At 34.7% G+C, this 20,700-nt stretch overlaps 1 protein-coding gene and 1 pseudogene across 6 annotated transcripts in view; both read left to right on the top strand.

Moving 5' to 3' along the window:
* The window catches only part of Rasal2 (RAS protein activator like 2), a 381,000-nt gene that overhangs the window by 241,711 nt on the left and 118,589 nt on the right, over positions 1-20,700 (top strand). The gene's annotated exons all lie outside the window — the stretch shown is intronic.
* LOC101587262 lies at positions 379-821 on the top strand (annotated as a pseudogene).

Here is a 20,700-nt window from a genome sequence, read left to right as displayed (position 1 = left end):
GCATGGCACGCAGGGGATCAAATCTGGGCTGCTGGCTCTGCCTAAGCAGGCGCTTTAATCCACTGAGCTATCAGGCCGACCTCAGCATTTTTAGCTGAATGATAATGAAAGTATTACATATCAAAATTTGTATGATTTAACAGGTATAGAACTTAAAGTGAACTTTTTAGCCTTAAGTGGATATATTGGAAAAGACAAGACAAAAGGTTGAAAATGAATAATCTAAAATCCTTGTCAAAGAAGTTTTTAAGTGTCATAATAAACTAAAAGGAAAGATGTAAGAATAAGAATAGGAGTGTTGCCAGGCGGCTCGGATGGAGCAGGGCTTTCCTTACCAGTGGAATACACTGCCAGCCAGTCTCTTGTCTTCTGTTCACCATGGCTTCTTCTGATATTAGGTACAAGGACTGGAGAAGTGTGCTTCAGGCCAGGCTTTTGAGCTGGTTCTTAGCCTGTGGTCAAAAGAATCTGTTCCAGATTTCCCCCTTTTCCCTCCAAAGAAGAAGGATCTTTCCCTGGAGGAAATTCAGAAGAAATTAGAAGCTGCAGAAGAAAGACGCAAGTCCCATGAAGCTGAAGTCTTGAAGCAGCTTGCTAAGAAATGAGAGTATGAGAAAGAAGGGCTTCAAAAAGCAATAGAAGAGAACAAGATCTTCAGTAAAATGGCGGAAAAGAAACTGCCCAAGATGGAAGCTAATAAAGAGAACCGAAAGGCACAAATGACTGCCAAGCTGGAGTGTTTGCGAGAGGATAAACACATTGAAGAAGTACGTAAAAACAAAGACTCCAAAGATCCTGCTGATGAAACTGAAGCTGATTAATTTGTTCTGAGGACTGACTTTTTCCCTCTGCCTTCCTAACTATCCAAAGACTGTGCTGGCCAGCGTTGTTTTATTTTTTTTCCCTCCTGACAAATATTCTAGAAGCTGATGTAGGATTGTATAGGTAGATACAAATTATTAAGTGTTGTTTTAGGGGCTAAAGAGGAGAAACTAAAAGTGTTTTACTCTTTTTCTAAAGTGTTGGTCTTTCTAAAGGAGCCATTTTTCTTGTTGCATCTTTTCTACTTCAGTACACTTGGTTTACTGAGCTAATGGCTAGTATGGTATTGGCTCTGTGAAAACATGTTTGTGAAAAAGTATGTAGTGGCTTCTTTCAAATTGTTGGATCCTAAATATCCGTTCATTTTTCAGTCCCAATTCTATCCCAGTCTTACCAGTTGCTATTGTACTTGAATGGTTAATAAAACTGCACAATGCTAAGACAAGAATAGAAAATAATGAAATTAAAAATATAGTAGAAAAAAACAAGTCAATTATTTAAAGGTATAAACTATAATAAGCATCATACTTAATAGTGAAAAACCTTCCCTCTTAGAAAAGGATCAAGGCCAGAATATATGTATATGCTGTTATACATGCTAGGTCCTGTTATATTTGAGGTCTCAGTCAGGCATTGACACAAAAAATTATAAGAACTAGAAAGAAAACTTTCGTAGTTTATAGAAAATCTTTGCAGATACTGAATTTAGCAAAGCTATTAGATACAAGTCCATAAATAAAAACCAATTATATTTATCAATAATAAAATCAAAAGGAAATTTTTAAAGATTCTACTTATTTGGGCTAGGTAGATGGCTCAGTGGATTAAGCGCTTCCCTGGCAAGTGCAAGGTCCTGAGTTCAATCCCTGGTTCCTCGGAAAAAAAAAAAAAAGACTCTACTTATATGCTAGGTTTGGTGGTCTGTGACTATAATTTTAGCATTTTGGGAGGTGAAAGGATTGCAAGTTTGCACCTAGCTTGTATAACATATAGCAGTGAATTAGTGAGACCTTGCCTTAAAATGAAAAAAAAAATAAAAAGGGCTGATGATATAGCTCAGTTCAAAACCCCAGTACTGCAAAAGGAAAGCAAATTAAAAAAACTCTATTTATGGTACCAAAATGTCAATAACAGAAGATAAAAGGAAAAACATGTAAAAAAAAAATCAACTATAAGACTTTGTTAGAAGAGATTAATATATAGCATGATCCTACAATCAGAAAATTGGCTTCCAAGATGTTAATTTTCCTTCACACTCCTCTATAAAGCCAATAGAATCCCAATACAAAAATCTTACTACATTTTATCTGTCTCTGCAGGCACCTAAGGATGGCCAAAAACTTGAAGGAACATACATCAGGCAGGTTTGCTGTGTCAGTTCATAGGACTATAGGGATGTAAGATTCATAAAGTTACAGTAATTGAAAGAAAGTGATACTGGTATTAGGAACAGACCATTGGAATGAAGAATCCAGATATAGGCCTGCACATGTGTATCTATTTCGTTTTATACTAATGCTGACACTGCAGAGTGATGGTGAAATTATGGTCTTCTCAATAAACTGTACTGGCTCAACTAGATATAGATATGGAAGAGTAAAGTGTCTTATATAAAAATCAATTGTGTGTGTTATATTGTGAACCTAAATGTAAAAGACAAAGTAACACATTTAAATCATATCATAATTTCCTATTGTTGCTATAGTTCATCCTCTTGACTACTATATTACTTTTTACATTGTTTAAATATCCCAAATTTAGAGTTAATACCTAATGTCTTTAGGTGAACTATGCCTGATTTTGTTATAAATATCTGTACCTATTTGATACACTTTGGACATTGCTAAATTATTACTGAGAGGAGTTCTCTTGTCCAGCATCAGCATCCTGTTTCTCCAAACCTTAAGATCTTTTCAACATGAGACCTTCGTAAAAGATACAAGAGGGAATGAAGAGAGTTTAGCTTTTAATTTTGTGGGTTTTAAAAATTTTCGTTTATTTATTATTTGGTAGAGGGCCTCGCTATGCAGCCCAGACTTGTGGTGATCCTCCTGCCGTAGCCTCCCTATCACTGGGATTAGAGGTATGTGCCACCATGCCTAGTCTTGGTGGCTGGCACAGCATGCCCACATTCTGGAGCCAGCACAGTGTGCAATACTAAGGATTGAGCCTAGACCCTTAGGCTTGCCAGGCAGGCACTTACATCCTCGAGCTATCTCGCTAGCCCCTATTTTTATTTCTTCTTTACTTTCTTTACTGGTACCGGGATTGAACTCAGGACCTTGCACTTGCCAGGCAGGTGTTTATGCCACTGAGCTATCTCCCCAGCTGAATTTTGTATTTTTGTCTTTAATAGTTTTGTTTTTGTTTTTGTTTTATGATGAGCCCTTAAATTATAAACACTTCTACCCCCACAAGATCTGAGTCAATCTCTGGGTATAAGGGTGTGTTTTGGAGGGTGATAAGTGAAATGTTTGCATTCTAACTGGGGTTCTTACCCTCAGTTGTGCAGCCAAGTGCTAGGAAATTGATGTCTAAAAACACAATGGAGAGGAGATCATTTTTTACTTTACTTTCAGTAACTAAATTCATTTAGTCAACTTCAGTCTAAAATTCTCATATCCTATTTATGTCCACTCCCACATCAACTCAGAATGGGAGATGCTCAGCCAATTCTTTCACTTCTTCCACTTCTGCTGTTTCTTTTTGTGGTTTTTAGTCCTCTGGTGTTGGAACATTTAGATTCAATTGGAGAAAAGTTACAGAAGTCATTACTTAACTACCCATTGTATTATATAAGAACCTCCTGGCAAAACAGAAAGACTAGAAAGATGTCAAGTATATATGACATAAAGACCAGACCACCTTTCTTTTTTTTTTTTTTTTTTTGTAGTACCAGGGATCAAATTCAGGACCTTGCACTTGCCAGGCAGGCACTTATGCCACTGAGCTATATCCCCAGCTCTGACAGAAAGAACAGGAAAGCAAAACACATGTGCTGTCAGTGTAAGCTACACATGTGTATGGCAGATGCTGTTGTCATGCATGAAAACTGCCGTAGGTGTGATAATTGAAATAAAGATTTCTTTTTGTAGAGTTCTACAGGTATTTTTATTATACTTCACATAATAATTTATTTCTGTTGTTATTTTTTCAACTTTGTACACCAAAAAGCAGTTGATGTTGACAATTATGGGGCCATGCAGATGGCTCAGTGGAATAAGTGCTTCCCTGGCAGGCACAAGGGCCTGAGTTCAATCCCTGGTTCCGCCAAAAAAAAAAGAAAAAAAATATACTTTTTATAAACACTCAATAGATATTAAAAATTCAATGCTTATTTTTTATTTTTTCCTATTAAGTACCATTGTTTAATAAAACTCATAAATTTAAAATTAATAATTAATCAATAGAAATATTATAAAGAATAAATGTAGGTATTATACACCCACAGTAACACACCTTTATGACAAATGGATATTACGCCTTGTGGGTATGGAATTACAAACCTCTTCTGGGTAATGCTGTTTTTCTCACCATGTCTTGGGTGTGTATTCAGGTATAGGTTCTCTCATAGTTTGAGAGATGGGAACTCTGCAAAGAGACACTTGGGGGCTGTTACCACTAAACAGTTCTTTGGTTTTTAAGGCCCAACATCCATGGTTCAGAGCTAGTTAGGTTTCTTAGTTTCTATTTAATGAATAAGAACCTACTGCATCATTTCTTATGTCGTGCTACTCTCCCAGATAGCAATGCTACAGGCTACTCCACTGCTAGGGCTGCTATAGCATAGAATCACAAATTGTGTAGTTTGAACAACAAAAATGTATTATCTCATAGTTCTAGAGGCTATATGCCCAAGATCAAGATATCTTCAGGGTTGCTTCCTTCTGAGAATTGAGAGAGCAGATTTATTGTATGCTTCTCATCTTGTTGCTAAGAGTTTGCTGAGAATCTTCCTGGCTTAAGGAAACATCACTCAAATCTCTGCCTCCATCTTCATATGGATTTCCTCCTGTATGTACATCTGTGACCAAGTTTCCTGGATTCTTTCCTGTTTCTATTATTATTATTATTATTATTAAGAGCAAACTTAGGGCCTTTGAACTAAACTATATCCCCAACCCCTTTTTTAATCTTTTATTTTGAAACAAATTTTAATTACATCACTACATTGCCTCCTAGGTTGAGGTCGAAGTTTGAATCCTCTGCCTAAGCCTCCCAGAGTGCTGGGCTAATAGGTGTGCGCCACCATACAGGCTAATGTTCTGTTTTTTATAGGGATTATGGGCAGTCATACTGGATTTGATCCACTGTAATGATCTCACCTTAGCTAATTATATCTAAAGTGGCCCTAGTTCTGATAAAGGCACATCCTGAAATAGTGGAGAATAACACTTCAAAATGTGAAAATTTAGGAGACACAGTTCAGCTCTTAACAGTCAGATTGCCCCTCCCTGCTCTCCACCTTTCTCTAGCAAGTCTAGTGCCTCAGCTGTCTAACCTGGAATGAAATACTAGTCAGATGAAATCAGTTTTACTAGGGTGTCTCGTGGTGCCTCTATTTGTTTGAAGGAGAGTTGAGTGGGGGCGCATTCCTTTCTAAATCAGCTGAGAGTTTGGGGTAAAAGAAGGAGGCCATCTCTTAATAATCCCTGAACAGGTATCTGGCTTCAGTTATTTTTCTATTTTTGTCAAGATACAGAGGTATTAAATCTATTTTAGGTTTACTTAAAACTTGGAGGCAGTGAAATACATCCTCAGTATTCTTTTGGAAAAGGGAGATGTATTGTGTCAGTCTTTGTACAAACTGACAAGGGAGTAGATCATCCACACACTCATGAACCACAATTCCTTCAAATAATGCAGTATCCTCATATCCTTCTTTAATCCTGCCCATGTAGTCAGCCAGTATAGTGAGATGGGTATGGTCTCAGGATATATTAAGGAAGTAGTAAGTCTTGAACAATGATAATCTTTCACTGCAGCCTGACAACTAGTATGAAAGGAAAGACTAAATTATTGAGAAAAGAGCTAATATTTTACGAATACAGGTAAAAATATTAAGAATAACATTTGCTTGTAGCAATGAGCTTTATCCATTTCCAGAGAACAGGAATATTAGTAATTTATATGTCTCTGAGCATACCTGTCGGCTTGTTTTTTCTCTGCCTATTAATAAGATGTAAATCTGGGAAATAATCTTAAATCAAACTGTGTAAATAGATAATATAAATCATGTAAGCATTCATCTGAATCTGACTCCTTCACAAGGACAGTGTGAGTGTGACAGGAGTTAAAGAACAGTCACTTGCAATATTGGCAGATTCTGAGCTGTCAGCCCAACCAGCTCACTTCTCTACTTTCAGATTTCAGCCTTCTTCACTTTACACACAAAAGCATACAGGAATGCACAGGCACACACTCCCCCACGCCGCCCCTGCAAAGGAAAGGCAGAGCTATTGACTAGAAGCCCAGAATTGCCCCCAAGTTCCGACCACCAGCTCGAATTATTATGAAGTGAACTTGTAATATCCTTAATGTTGCTGTTGGCAGTCTGTTACAGATTCCATTATTGTAGATCAATGCCGTCGCCATGTGAGGTGGGGGAGGAATGGAGGAGGAGGAGGAGAAGAAAGGAGGGATGAGAGCTTCCTATTCACAGATTTATCAACCTGCCTTTGCTCACAGGAAATCTTCATAAAGGGGGCTGGAATGCTGTTGAAATAGCTAAAACAGGACAGGCTTGGAGGCCACAGTTCTTGGCGGATGACTGAAAGGAAATTCGAAAACCTTTCTCCTCAGAACAAAACAAAATGCTGAATTTGTTCTTTTGTCTTTGTTTTTGTTTGACGATGTGCTTTACTTAACTGATTAGCTATTGTGCTGGTTATCTAAGCTTCTTCTAGTATAGGAACCTGTTTCTTTTTCTTTGGGCGTCTTTATTCTTTATTTTTCTGTGCTTTCTCTTGTCATTAAACACAAATCATTATTCAATTTTACCCTGGCTTTCTCTTTCAGGCTAAAGCGTAACACCAAGAGACAGAGAACAAATCTCTCTTCCTTTCTTTTCTACCACTGTCTTTTAACCCTCTCTGTTTCCTTCCTCCCCAGCCCCCACCGTTGTATTAGAGATTGATGTCACAGAGACAGAATTCAGAGTAGAAGGAGGATCACATTTTCTCTTTCATCATTACAGCATAGCCAGCAATTTAAGAGTTGGATCCCCAAGAACTAGGTCCCCCCCCCATCATCATTCAGTAATTGTGCTCTGTATGGAAAAGTTTTCTGGCTGGAGAATGAGTCTCCTTTCCCCCGGTGATGTGGCGGAGTGGTTGGATAGTAGCACCGAAGAGGAGAAGAGCCTTCTGTCATTTCTGGGTACGGTAGGGCTTGCTTGTTCTTTTAACCCTTTGTTGTCCAAACTTTTCTTACTTTGGGAAATAACAGCCCAAATTTTCTAAATGTATCTTTGTATTTTTAAAAGGGGAAAAAATTAAGAAAATATGTTTAAGATGTTTGTTTTCAAGTTTTATTAGTATCTGTAGAAATAGTGCCACCAACACTGGCTGTGAGAAGTAAGAGTCAATTTGCTTTGCTTTTAACAAAGAGTGCTAGCTCCATACACAGTTTACCCTGTCATCTGGCCAGCTGTTTATGGCATTTAGATAACTTCCAGCCAAAATATATTATTGTTTCACTATGCTTTCTAAATACAGCAATTGTGAGGCTTACCGTGTGAGAGTGGGAGTAGGCTTTGTGTGCATGAAAAGCCAACACATGTCGAGAAGTAGTTTTTATGCAAGGTGTAAAACATTTGTAAGGAATTCTACTGAGCATAAAGAATAGAACACATGGACCAGCCATTATTTTAACTTTGCATTTACACATGCTTTTTAATAAATTTCCAAGTGACAGTTGCCAGTCATGAAGTTATTAGCATAACAAATAACTAAGAAAGTTGTATTATAAATCTAATCTTACATGACAGAAAAACTTGATACTTAACAGAAATCCTATTGTGAATACTTTGTTAATGATAGCCTTCAAGTTTGTCAGTCTTACAAATTTTATCTCATAATTTATTTGCCTAAGTGTACCTTTATTATGAAGGGACAGATTCAGTTGTTTTTTTAAATTAATTCCTCATGAAAATTCTCTTAAACCTATAATGGTCTTTTGCAAGGTAAAAAGACGCTTTACTATTATTTGAATGTCTTTCTTAAATTTAGAGTAAGTTTCTGTTTGTTTTACTTCAATTTTTGTGTTTTTCTTTATGTTATATAAATAATTTTTGTGCAGTTTAGATGTGAAAGATCATTTTAATCAGGTGTTTCCTAATACTATACCCAGGTAGATACATTTAGATATTAATCCTAATCTTGATTGTTAAAGACAGCCTCATTAACTTGAGCATTTGGGTGACTTTAGGAAATATGTGTACCTCTTAAGTCTTCTTTCTTTCTTTCTTTCTTTCTTTCTTTCTTTCTTTCTTTCTTTTAATATCTCTTAAGTCTTAATTTCTCTGAAAACAATCTGTTCATCTTCATCCCCTACCACAACATGTGAACATACACATGCTGTATGGGAAACACAAGTTAGAGAAACATTAGTGAAGAAAAATAAATACAAAGATACCTAATTGAAACCAACTTTGACCCTACATCATTGTGCATCTTTTTCTTTGCTATTGAATACCTTTATGAGTTCTAATTATCTGGCTTTAAGACTTTTGTGGCCATTATTGCACTATACCTTAAAAAAAGGTTTATCAAATAAATAAAATATGAGCATTAAAAAAGCACACAGCAGTGCCCCTGCTCACCCCTGTTCCTGTGGTAGGGAAGTTAGTGAATTCCTGTAAGACCTGTTTATCTACAGGTAGAACAATAAAAGACAAAGGTTGTTAGAACTTGCTTAGAAGAGAAATGCAAAGTCTATAAATTATGCCATTGATTTCTAAATAGTCAATTCCCAATTATCTGTGTGTAGTAGATTAAACATAGGTAAGGAAAGGTATGATTCTGCTCCAGGTTGTAAAAAGTTTAGGTGCTGCATGAATACACACACACTGCGTGGCAGGACTAATCCTTGGATGTTAGCAAATCAGTTTTCTTCCCCCTATGATAGCAAACATCTCTGCAGACAAACAAGAATTTACTGAGCTCTTCCAGAGAAACTAGAATCAAAACTCTGAATTGCAGCTTGCAATTTGAGCATTAAGATAACTCCTTTTGACAAGTAATTTGCTAATGTAGTTGTCATTATTGAAAATATGCTTTTCCAAATGAAGATGCCAAGGGAAGTATAGAAAATTGAATCTACTTTATGGTGAATATAGGATAAAGAAATCAAGAGGATTTGTATTAAAGAACCTATCAAACTGTATTTTCTTTGTTGAAGTAATTTTTAGGCAGTTTTTTCTCTAAAAGGAGAGATAGAAAAAAAAATTCACTTCTAGACAGTAAACACATAACTGATGAGCAGGCCTTCTTGTTACTTTAGCACAATGTGCATTACTATACTCAAAACCTTCCATGATTTTCAACTTGAAGAGTGATGTTATTAATAAAATTAGAGTCATGAACAGGAAAATACTTAAGGAAAATGATGAGTTCTATTTAGATATACTGAATTTGAGATATTACTACAAATCCAACAAGAAAGAGATCTGGTGACTGAAGTGAACTAACAAGTATAGAGCAAGATTCAGGAGCCCTGTATCTAGAAAAGGAAGGTAATTGACATTCAAACCATCCTAGGGCAATTTACTATTGAAAGACTACCAAGAAAAAACAGGACAGGGCTGGAGCTGGACTTTGAGGAATATCAGCACTTTGGAGTTTATAGAGAGGAGGAAAAGATGCAAAGTAGATGACCATAAAGAGGAAAGCCAGGATGGGGTGATGTCACAGTGCTTAAGTAGAAAAAAAAGATCAACAGTCTGGTTAATAGTGTGATTACAAAAGCCAAAGAATTCAGAAAAGATCACTGGAGATAAGAGCCTGTGAAAGTATCACTACTACTTTAGAAAGTTGAGGAAAAAGTCAATTTATAATACTGAATTAGGCAGTGAGAAAGTAGAAGCCAGTTGTTCCTGCTTGAGAAAATCTGTGACAGAAGGAACTTTTAAACTGAGGAATCTTGTGCGTAGTTTTAGGTAGAGAGAGCAAGCCACTGAAATTAGAGGAAAATGGGGAAAAAAATATTTCAGGAGGTTAGCGGTAAGGGTATAATTTAAAGGACAAGATTAACCTTTTACTGGGAGAAAGGAAAAACTCCTAAAGGAACCCAGTATATATGCAGAGATTTAACAATGGAAGGTAGGAAAACTGGGGAGGTAACAGATACAGATCTTATCACATTTATCACACCCAGTCTTGCATTATAGTTGGTTATTTGTGTGCTCTTTGATGTTGTTATCAATGTATCTAACACTCTGCTGCTGCTAGTGGGTAGAACATCTTTAGTATTATGGCATCTTCCAGAGTAGCACTGACTAGATGCTTAATGAAAGTTTCCTTCAATGAAGGAGTGCTCCCAGGAGCCCAAAGTTTGAAATTCAGACCTTTTAAAAGTTTTGAAATTAAACTTGTCAGATATACCTTCCCCTTCTTCTACTACTATTCTCTTGTTCATGTCTACAAATTTCATTTCAATTTATAATTATTATTTAATAAGAGTTTTTCAAATTCTTTGTAAGGAAGAAAAATATTCAATGTTAAGTTCATACTACTTTACATTTTCTAAACTGAATTTAAATGATTTCATTTCACTACATTAAGTGAAGTAATTTAGTAAAAATTAAATTGATAGGATAATTATGTTTAAAATGTGCAACTTTGACAAATCCTAAACATTTTTAAGTATCTATATGACTCATGCTTATGGTTAATTACATGGTACTGGCAACTTTTATCTAGTTCCTGCAATTAAACCTAACATCAGGAGAGAAACATTCAAACTATTTTTCATAATATGTCAAATTATCCTTAGAAATAGACATGTCATACTAATGTGAGAAACACTTTTAACTATGGCTGAACTCTCTGGAGGGAAAGTCCCAGGAAGAGAAAAAAAATTTTAAAAAGTTTAAAAGTTCAGATAGTGAACTCTCCTGGGGACATTTGCAAATGTTAGAATGCTAAAGGGTTAAATTTCAGTGCCAGAAAGAAAGGAAATGGGCTGAGAGAGTCCAAATAAAATGAGTTAGAACTAAGAATTCCATTTCATTCTTCCCAGTAGGTCTAGATCTCTCAATGAGTTGTTACACCTTCAGTGAAAGTGGAACTAAGAGGGGGAAAAAATCTCACTGACAAAAATAGACAAATTTATTTATCTCAGCCTGGAGTAGTGGAGAAGGTGGAAGGGAAAAACTCCCCTGGGAGTTTGCAACCACAGTTATAAGATAAAACCAAAATAGTGGCTAACGATATTTTAGAAATAGAAAAAAAAATTAAAGTATATTAAGATTTTTAAATTATTCAAGAGAAGGGTAGAAATTATGATTAACTTTAGACTTTAGGAACACATTAAAATGTTAAGGACAACTACTAAAAGAATAGAAACAGAATAATTTCAAAAGCAGATAATAAAATGAAATTTCAAAACTTTGCTCAATCAGAAAAACTAATCAAAAACAGTTGAGAAGAAACAGAAAACACAAAAAGATGATGTCACACTGCAGTTCTGTCCTCTCTCTCTCTCTCTCTCTCTCTCTCTCTCTCTCTGTCTCTCATCATAATGAGAGACACCTAAAATGCAAGGCGTTGGAAGTAAAAGTTTGGGGAAAAATATATCGGAAAATACTAGTTAAAAGAAAACTGGTACAAACATGAAAATGAAATAAAATGGGATTACCAAAGGCGTTACCCAGATTAAAGGAGGTTCTTAAAATGAAGGATAAAATATCAAAACCACAAGGAAGTTATAATAATCCCACATATTCCCAATAAATTGCACATGGCAAGAATTGAAAAAGAGAGAAATTGATAATTCTGTGAAAATTGGAGATGATTTTTTTAAAGCACAGCAAGTTTGAATTAATAGACATAGACACCTGACTCTTAACAATTTGATAGTCTTCTGAAATATGTATTGGATCTTTATAAAAAGTGACAATAAAGTGGGCCAAAAAGGAATTTCAGTGAACTTTTTTTTTTTTGGAACCGAGGATTAAACTCAGGCGTTGTGCTTGCCCAGGAAGCACTTGTTCTACTGAGCCATCTCCCCCGCTTCAGTGAACTTCTGTCATATAGATTGCATTCTCTGATGACAGTTCAACCAATTTACAAATTAGTAACAAAAATATTAACTTCAAAGCCAGACATAGTGGAGTTTACCTGTACCCCAGCACTCTGAGAGGCTAAAGTCTGATTATGGGGATATGGAGGCCAGCCTTAACAATTTAATGACTTAGTAAGACAGAAAGCCTGTCTCAGAATGAAAAATAAAAGCCGGCTGTGGTGCTCACACCTATAATCCAAGCACCCCAGAGGCTGAGGCAGAAGGATCTAGCAAATTTGAGACCAGCCTGGGTTACAAAGTGAGCTCAAGGCCAACCTGAACTGCATAGTGAGACCCTATCTCCAAAAGACAAAAATAAATAAATAAAAAGAGCTAAGGATACAATGTAATGCAGAGGCTCTGGATTCAGTACCCAACACTGGAAAGAATAATGATAATAGTACTAACTTTAAATTTGTTCATTACTTTTAAAAACCTTTATCTTCAGACTCTTTAAAGTTATTCATTATAATGTCATTTATGAGCAGAGCATGATGATGCACACCTATAAATCTCATTATGGAAGGGGCTACTGGGAAGATAGCTCAGTGCCACAACGTCTGTATGACAAATGCAAGATCCTGAGGTGTTTCCCTGTACCCCCACCCCCCAAAAAAAGACATAATGAAAATGTAATTAAACTTACTATTTATAACCATGTAAAAAATTGAATCCATAGTTTAAAATCTGCCACTCATTACTTACTGATTTGTCATCTAGCCTGACGTTAGGAGAATGTATGCTAGATCACACTTTATTATTTCAAATAATGATAATTCAGTTTCTTGAATCACATGAATAAATTGACATTCTAACTACCTAAATTATAAAACAAAAGATTACCTAAGAACTATACTGAAACCTAAACATAGCAATTGACTCCATATTGAACCTCACAGTTGGTCATGGTTAACCTTAAACTGTCTTAATCCTTTGTTTAGGGAATTTCCTTGGGGGGGGGGAGAATAATCTTAAAATTTTTCCTTATGGGAGTATACAGTTAAAAAGCTAAAAGAAATTAAGATGAATGCACCAAATTTAAACCTGATTTATATTTAAACGTGCTTCTTAATAGGATATAGAAAAATTTTAATTTTTAAATAGAATGATGCATAGAAGGGAGAACCTTCAAATGTGTTAAACCTAACTTCCCATAAGCATATATATCAAAATTTTAAAGCTGAAAATTCAATTTAATATGTCTAAAAGAGAACGATTCTTAATCTTGACCACATGATAGAATTTAATCCTATCCATGAATTAGAAATAGCTAGAAAAGACTGGACGTGGTGGCACACACCTGTAATCCCAGCTCTTGGGAGGCTATAAACAGGAGGATCACTACGAGTCTGATCTAGTACTGAACACCTGTAGACCCTTCCCTAAAATACAAAAAAAAACAAAAGAAAAAAATAGCTAGAAAGTTTAAAAAGCTAGAAATTTGATTATTATGTATTAAGTTGAAATATATGAATGACTGAAATTTCACTGTTGTGGCCTATGAAAATGGCCTATAAAAATGCTTAATAGAATCATAATTATAAGCACGCAGGTGTATGCAAGGAGGAGGAAAAGTGTCCAGGCTAAGTATTCTTAACTATTTTTTAGTTGCTTAATTAAAATGTATTTACTATCGTTTTTTATCTTTTATCCTATTTTTGTATTCCCCATAACAAATCAATGTTGGGTGCAGATGATTTAGGAAAGCATGGCAGGGAAAAATACTAACAACTGAGATAATTCTGTTACAATTAACTTTATATGAAAATTTAGACAAAATCACCGCTATTCAAATCTTAGACCTCAATTACATAATACTAGTATTAGGAATATAGTATCAAGGAAAGAGAGAAAGCATATTATCAAGTAATATAAATTTATATAAACCTATTAATTAGAACCAAAAAATTGTGAATAATTACATCTAGTTTTATGCAGGTAGATGAACTAAAGGTGACCTCAGATTCGGCAGGTAGGTGAAAAACCACTAGCAAAGATAGACACCAGGGAATGAGCATGACCAGTTTGAGAAGAGATTATTACCTGACTGAGGCATATAATTGGAAATTGTCATAAAACAGTGACTATGTTAGGTAGGGCCAGGTGATTTTTGTTAAATGCCTGCCTATCTAAACATCTCTTTTGTAAGGTAATTCCATCAAGCAATGTTTTACGGAGTTTAATCTGGTAATGGTGAGCAGGATAGCATTAAGCAGAGACAAGTCAGTAAGATGAATTAGGAGGTCCCTACCGTAATCTGCATGAGAGAGAAAAAGCTCTACATTAATATGATAAATGGTAGTAGAATTAAAGGACAAAATGAAGCTGACAGACATTTCAAAGACAGACTTGGCAGTGTGCGGTAGTTAAAGAGGGACAAACCAATATCAGATTCTTCTCTTTTCTGTTACCTTCATTAATTGATATTGACTATAAAACAATTTGTATACAGTGCCATGTGCATATTTAATCCCAGTAAATGATTACATTTTCATCTTTATATTAATGGTCTACATATTTGTATGTTTTGTTTATCTCTTTGATACTGCATCTTGGTATATTGCCCAGACCGGCCCCTCTCCTGGACACAAATGAGCCTACTGCTTCAGGCTTTCAAGTAGCCTATTTTGCATGTTTTCTCCTTTCAATACTTATGTTACTATTTGTCTGGGGAAAATACAAAAACTATTCTTAAAGGTCATTGGCATAATCAAGAACTAAATATCTCTTTCTATTTTTTATGTTTTTATTTTTTATTTTTTGGTAATCAGCAAATAGTGAAATCATGATGTGGTTATCTCCCAGTTATATTATTAAATCGATTAGAGAAAAAAATTAAAGGTCTTGATGCATTGGATTGTACTCCTAATTATCGCGAAGCATATTATTATATCAGTTACATCTGAAAAGATGAAATTCTAGAGTTGACAGGTATAAATTCATCAAAATGAAATTTGACTTTTAAAAATCGTATAAGCAAATAGATTGAAATGCTCAAAACAATTTTAAGCTGATCAGTGCTTTGTTATTTACAAGTTGTTATTTGCAAAACCTAAGATGTTCATGTTTTTGGTATATTTGTCTTCTACAGTTTGTCTAAGTAGTTATCTCCCCATTCAAATATTCAATAAAAGATTGCTTTAAGAGTATTAAAGCTCATGGTATGTTTTGGATAGTTTTTGTCATACTTTTATTGAATGAATCAGAAGTGAATATTCTTTGCAACTTCTTTCCTGTCTCATTCAATTTTTTTTCACTTTTCCAATTTTGTTGTTTAAGTAGATGACCTTTCTCCCTCTTTCCAGCACAGGCTCACCTTTCTGTGTTTCTTGGTGAAGATGTTTTAATCAGCATCGGTTTTCCTGTTTCTTTGATGGGCTCAGTTTGCAGTAAATCCCTCAAAACAATGTGATTTGCCTTTAAAGTGTGGTATAATATGCATTTGAGTTATTTCTAGAAAGAAATAAGAAAACTAAAATCTATATGATTGTGTATCTTGCTTTCTTCCATTATGACACATTATACAGAACAGAGGAGGAACAGAATAGTATGCATGATTCTAATCCTGATTCTGCCTTTTACCTGCTGAGCAGCAAACATGTACAGAGTTCTAGAATATTTCCCTATTTCCATGTCTGTAAAGTAGGCATGATTATTCCAACTCCAAATAATTGATAGGGATTAAAGAGAATACAGTAACTCCTATAAAATATTTAGCATGTAATAAGGCATAACAAATAATCATTTGGTGTTAGTTATTATTGTGAATAATAATTTTTATCATCATTAAGATGTCTCGGTGTTATCAGTAAGAAATAGAGATATGTTTTATATCTGAAACTTAAATATATCACATAAACATTGCTAAGCTATTTTCTTAGCCTTTTCAACAGTGTTATTTGTACTGAAGTTTTCTTAAGCATTTCATGCAACCTTATAGATGTGAAGCCCTAAATTGAAGAAATAGAATACTATGAGTGGTGTTCAAATTCTTTGACCAGGGCATTTGTTTTCCTATCATGTTAACAAGAATAAATATTTTTAAAATAATAATAATTAATATGTTTATTAAAGCAAGGGGAAAAAGGGAGACTACATAGATTTACTCTTTGAGAACCCTTCTCATTTCTGTATTTTGCAACAATTTGTTTGTATTCGAGGGTCTAAGGCATACAGACTTGAAAGTACTGCTTGTTTGAATGAAGTACTGTAGTCTAAGCAATATAAATTGGAGGAATTAAAGTGGCTCTGGAGATTTGTATTTCAAAACAGCTGAATGCTGTTGAGGCTTGGTATATAGGCTTTAAAACAGTAAAAATGGAATGCATCAGAAAATGTCCTACTGAACATAGAGATTAAAGTCTGCATAACATTCAGGTAACATTAACAACTATGTAAGTGCATTAGGTGATTGTTCTTCTCTGCTATTGTTACTTTTCCTGTAAATACTGTTTGTTTTTTTTAACTCCATCCTTAAGGTCCCATTGAGTCTTTCAACAAAAAGTATCAAACTTCATTTTTTGAAAGGCTTTTTTTTTTCATGTCTTGCTATTTACTTGTACTAAAGTTACCCTTTTACTGAAGAAGTACAAATCTATTTGCTCCAACTATTCTTTCCTCCTAGTCTGTTTCTTAAATGTTTTCAGTGTATCCAGTGAGAGAAAAATCCTCCTAATTGAGAATTCATAATGTAAAAGATGATATTTGCTTATCTCATTCATTCATAATTTGAGCCACTAACATAGCTCCTCCTTTTCAATGTTGTTATCATTTCTACAGTATGAAGGAAAATAGATTAGAGTGAAATGGAATCATTAATGACAACATTGGACATGCTTGAATCGAGCATACAGAATTTTAGATACCTGGTAACAACAACAACAACAACAACAACAACAACAACAACAACAACAAAAACCCCTTGGAATGTATTGACGAAATCTTTTGAAAATAACACTGAGAGCATGTTATCTAAATATAGTATTTAAATATTAAAGGAAACCAGGCATGGTGGTGCATGCCTGTAATATCAGCAATTGGGAGGTTGGGACAGGAGAATCGTAGCAAGTTTGAGACCAGTCTGGGGGCTCCAAAAGTGAGCACAAGGCCAGCCTGGACTGTACAGTGAGACTCTGCTCTTAAAAAAAAAAAAAGTGTGTGTGGTGTGTGTGTGTTTGTATGTATTAAAAGGACTTTTGAATAACTAAGCATTTACATGTATTCACATTTGATTTTATCTACAAAATTACCAAGAATTGGCTTGGGTTAGTATTAATATGAAGTGTTTAGATAGACTATATTTGCCAGATCAGCTGTATCTGTGAACACACAGTGTTTTCTCTTACCTTGAGAATGTTGCTGTGATATTTTCTTTCCTTTTATCATTCACCAAATTAAAACCTTATGAATCTCTTTCTACATTTTATTCACCTTTCTTGCTGAATTTCCTAAACTATAGTATTGCTAGTTAGACCCTTTCCCTGTGGTTTTTACCTTCATTGGAGTGGTAATTGTTACTACTTCAAGAGCTGTTCCAAGGACTATGTAGAACATATTATACTTAGTGCTTAGCCCATAACAAACATTCAATATTAGCTAAAATTGTCATGAAATATTCCATCTAGACAAATTATTCACATAAGAACTGGTAGAATTGATTTTATAGTGTATCTCTTTTCTTTTAAAAAGCTTTAAAGTCATTTTCTGTTTTTAACTGTGCTAATTCTAAAAAATAGACCTCAGACTATGTGTATGTTATTTATATTAATTATGTATATAATAGGATGGTATATGAACTTTGATTAAATTAAACTGAACAAAAAAGTAAAAGTAATGAATACTTACTGTCATATAACAAATATTTTTCTTGTTTAAGGTGTTATTCAGAGGCTTTGGGAATCTGTTCATAAATATTATATTTCCCTTTACTGTCTTTTCCAAACATAATAATTTTCGAGATTTATCTTGAATCATATTATTCAAAATCCTGAAAAGAAAATAGTTCAGAAAATATTGGTGAGAGATTTCTGTGTGATTGGAGTTTTTACTTTGAATAAAATGTATTTGATCAGGTAGTTTTTCATCTCATAGTAAAAAGCTGATGTCCAGCTAGGCCTGTGCAGCACAATGGATCTGAGCACACTTACCTAATTTCCTCTTGCACCTTAGCTCATGTGACTTGCCTTCATCTTCTGGTCCAGAGTCCCACTTGGCCTCTGTACTGCACTTTACCCTAGAAGATTTATACCAGCTTCCCTTTGGGTAAAGGCCTTCCTTCTCTTTGATAAATCCTCCAGGTTAAGCGCTCACCTTCTTAAGTATTTACACCTCACCTTCTCAATGCAACTCTGCTTTAAAGTTTCTCTACCCCTTCAGTTCCCATTTTTTATTTCCTCTAGAGCACTTATCGTCTTCTAATATTCAGTGTTATGTATCATTTGCCTTCCTAACTTTATTTGATCTCACAAAAGCAGAGACCTTTTTTATTTTTGCTTATTCATCTCCTTTATCTAAACACAGAATTAAACACTCAGTAAACATTAGGTGAGTTAATAAATAGATTTTTTATGATAAGTTTTTTATGGAACACAGAGAAGTACACAAAATTTAAGTTGCAGTTCTGTCTGTGTCCCTGTTCTTGCCCTTTTCTTTCTTTCCTTCTTACTTTCTCTTCTTCCACTTCTTTTCTTCTTCCTCATTGTAGAAATAACTAAAATAATATTTGCTGACCTATAAGCATTGCAGACTTGCATTAAGGAGAAAGAGGATTTTGTTTTAATTGTAATTTTATTTGTACATATTTGCAGAACATAATTATATATGTTGTGGGGAGTTGGTACATATACCAGACACATCTTTGTCCTTTTTATGTCCACTTTCCCTCCCCTCCCCCCTTTTCTCCATCTCTTGTCCTCTTCCAATTTAATAAATGAATTCTTATGTAATATAAGTGTATAATAATGAACATGCACACACATATAATTGATTGTTTTTCTTGTTCATGAGAGATCATTGGATTCATTTATTTATTTATTTTGTCTTTTTTGAGACAGGATTTTGCTATGCAGTTCAGGCTGGCCTTGAACTCACTTTGTAGCCCAGGCTGGTCTCGAACTCGCAACAGTCCATCTGTCTCAGCCTCCCAAGTGCTGGAATTATAGACATGTGCTATCACACCCATCCTTGAGCTCAATGAATTTAAACAGAATTTCAGAAATATTTACTAATTTCCTACACCTAACTGTCTAATACTTGGGTAGAAGAAGGTAGTACAGGGGATAAGTTTAAAGGGGAAGATATATTGGTGGTATTAATCACTGTACCACCTTCAAATAGCTAGTCTCAAGACCAGATTACAGTTTTGAGGAGAAATATGGCACATATATATTAATTGTTTTTAAGTCAGCAGTTATGTCATGTCTATGTGCTATGAAAAAAATAGTAAATCATTGTGTAAGTCAGAAAGAGCTGTGATACTGGTAAGTCTGACCATTTGAAAGCCTAGACATACATGAGCAAATAAAATTATTTCGCTCATATGGTAACACTGTCTGAGGTGTCTGGTTCAACACTCAGGATGAAACTAAATGTAGAACTTGTTTCGTATTTTATGGTACTACTGTATTTTTTAGCCATATTCTTTTTTATTTTCATTTATATTTATTTATTTTGTTCATTTGTTTTTAGACAGGATTTGCTATGCAGTTTAGACTGGCTTTGAACCCACTCTGTATCTCAGGCTGACCTTGAACTGTCAGCAGTCTTCCTACCTCAGCCTCCCAAGATTACAAACATGCACCACCACACCTGGTTCATATTCTTATACTTATTCATATAACAAATATTTTTATTTCCTGTCATATGCTACATACATGGATTAAAGTCGTACTGGGCAATTTAATCTGTGATTTTAGAAAAAATAATGCTCTATTTTAAACAAAAATAAATTATATCGCTATATTTTATTGTAAAGCATTAACAAATGCAGAAATAAGAAAATAATAACAACTTAAAATTTGCTGTCTTCCAAAAAACTACTACTTAGGGTTCTCCTAAATACAGTTATTTCCTTTCCTTACAAGAGGTTAAGAAATTTTTTAGCATTGGCTCCCCAAGTAAACTAAAAGCCATTAATATACTACTATATTAGGTGTAAGGCTAAGGTTAACCTATGTTTGTTGGACAGATGTACCCGCCACCAAAAGTACCTTTGCTTCTGTAAATATCTAGTTGTCAATTTCTTTGCCATGTTTTTCAAAGAAAGCACATTGACATAGAGGAAAACCCTTATGTTGGGCTGGAGAGATAGCTCAGTGGTCTAAAGCACCTGCTTAGACAAGCTTAGGCCAAAGCACAGGGACCACGGTTCGATCCCCAGCACCACATGCCACGGCAGTCTCGCCCCCAGAATGGGCTGAGCTGGCCACAAAAAAATAAAAATAAAAATAAAAACCTTACGTTGAGGAAATGACATTCAATATAATGCTGTTGCACTTTGGAATAAGGGAGATAATTTCTTTCAATCTAATTTTACACCTATAATATTAATCTTTTTTTTCTTCTCTGATTTATTTTATTTATTTTTATTTTTTTTCA

Source organism: Octodon degus, unplaced genomic scaffold (genome assembly GCF_000260255.1).
Source record: "Octodon degus isolate 3935 unplaced genomic scaffold, OctDeg1.0 scaffold00176, whole genome shotgun sequence".
Lineage (NCBI taxonomy): Eukaryota > Metazoa > Chordata > Mammalia > Rodentia > Octodontidae > Octodon > Octodon degus.
Note: the sequence above shows the minus strand (reverse complement) of the source record. Positions and strands in the feature narration are given on the sequence as shown.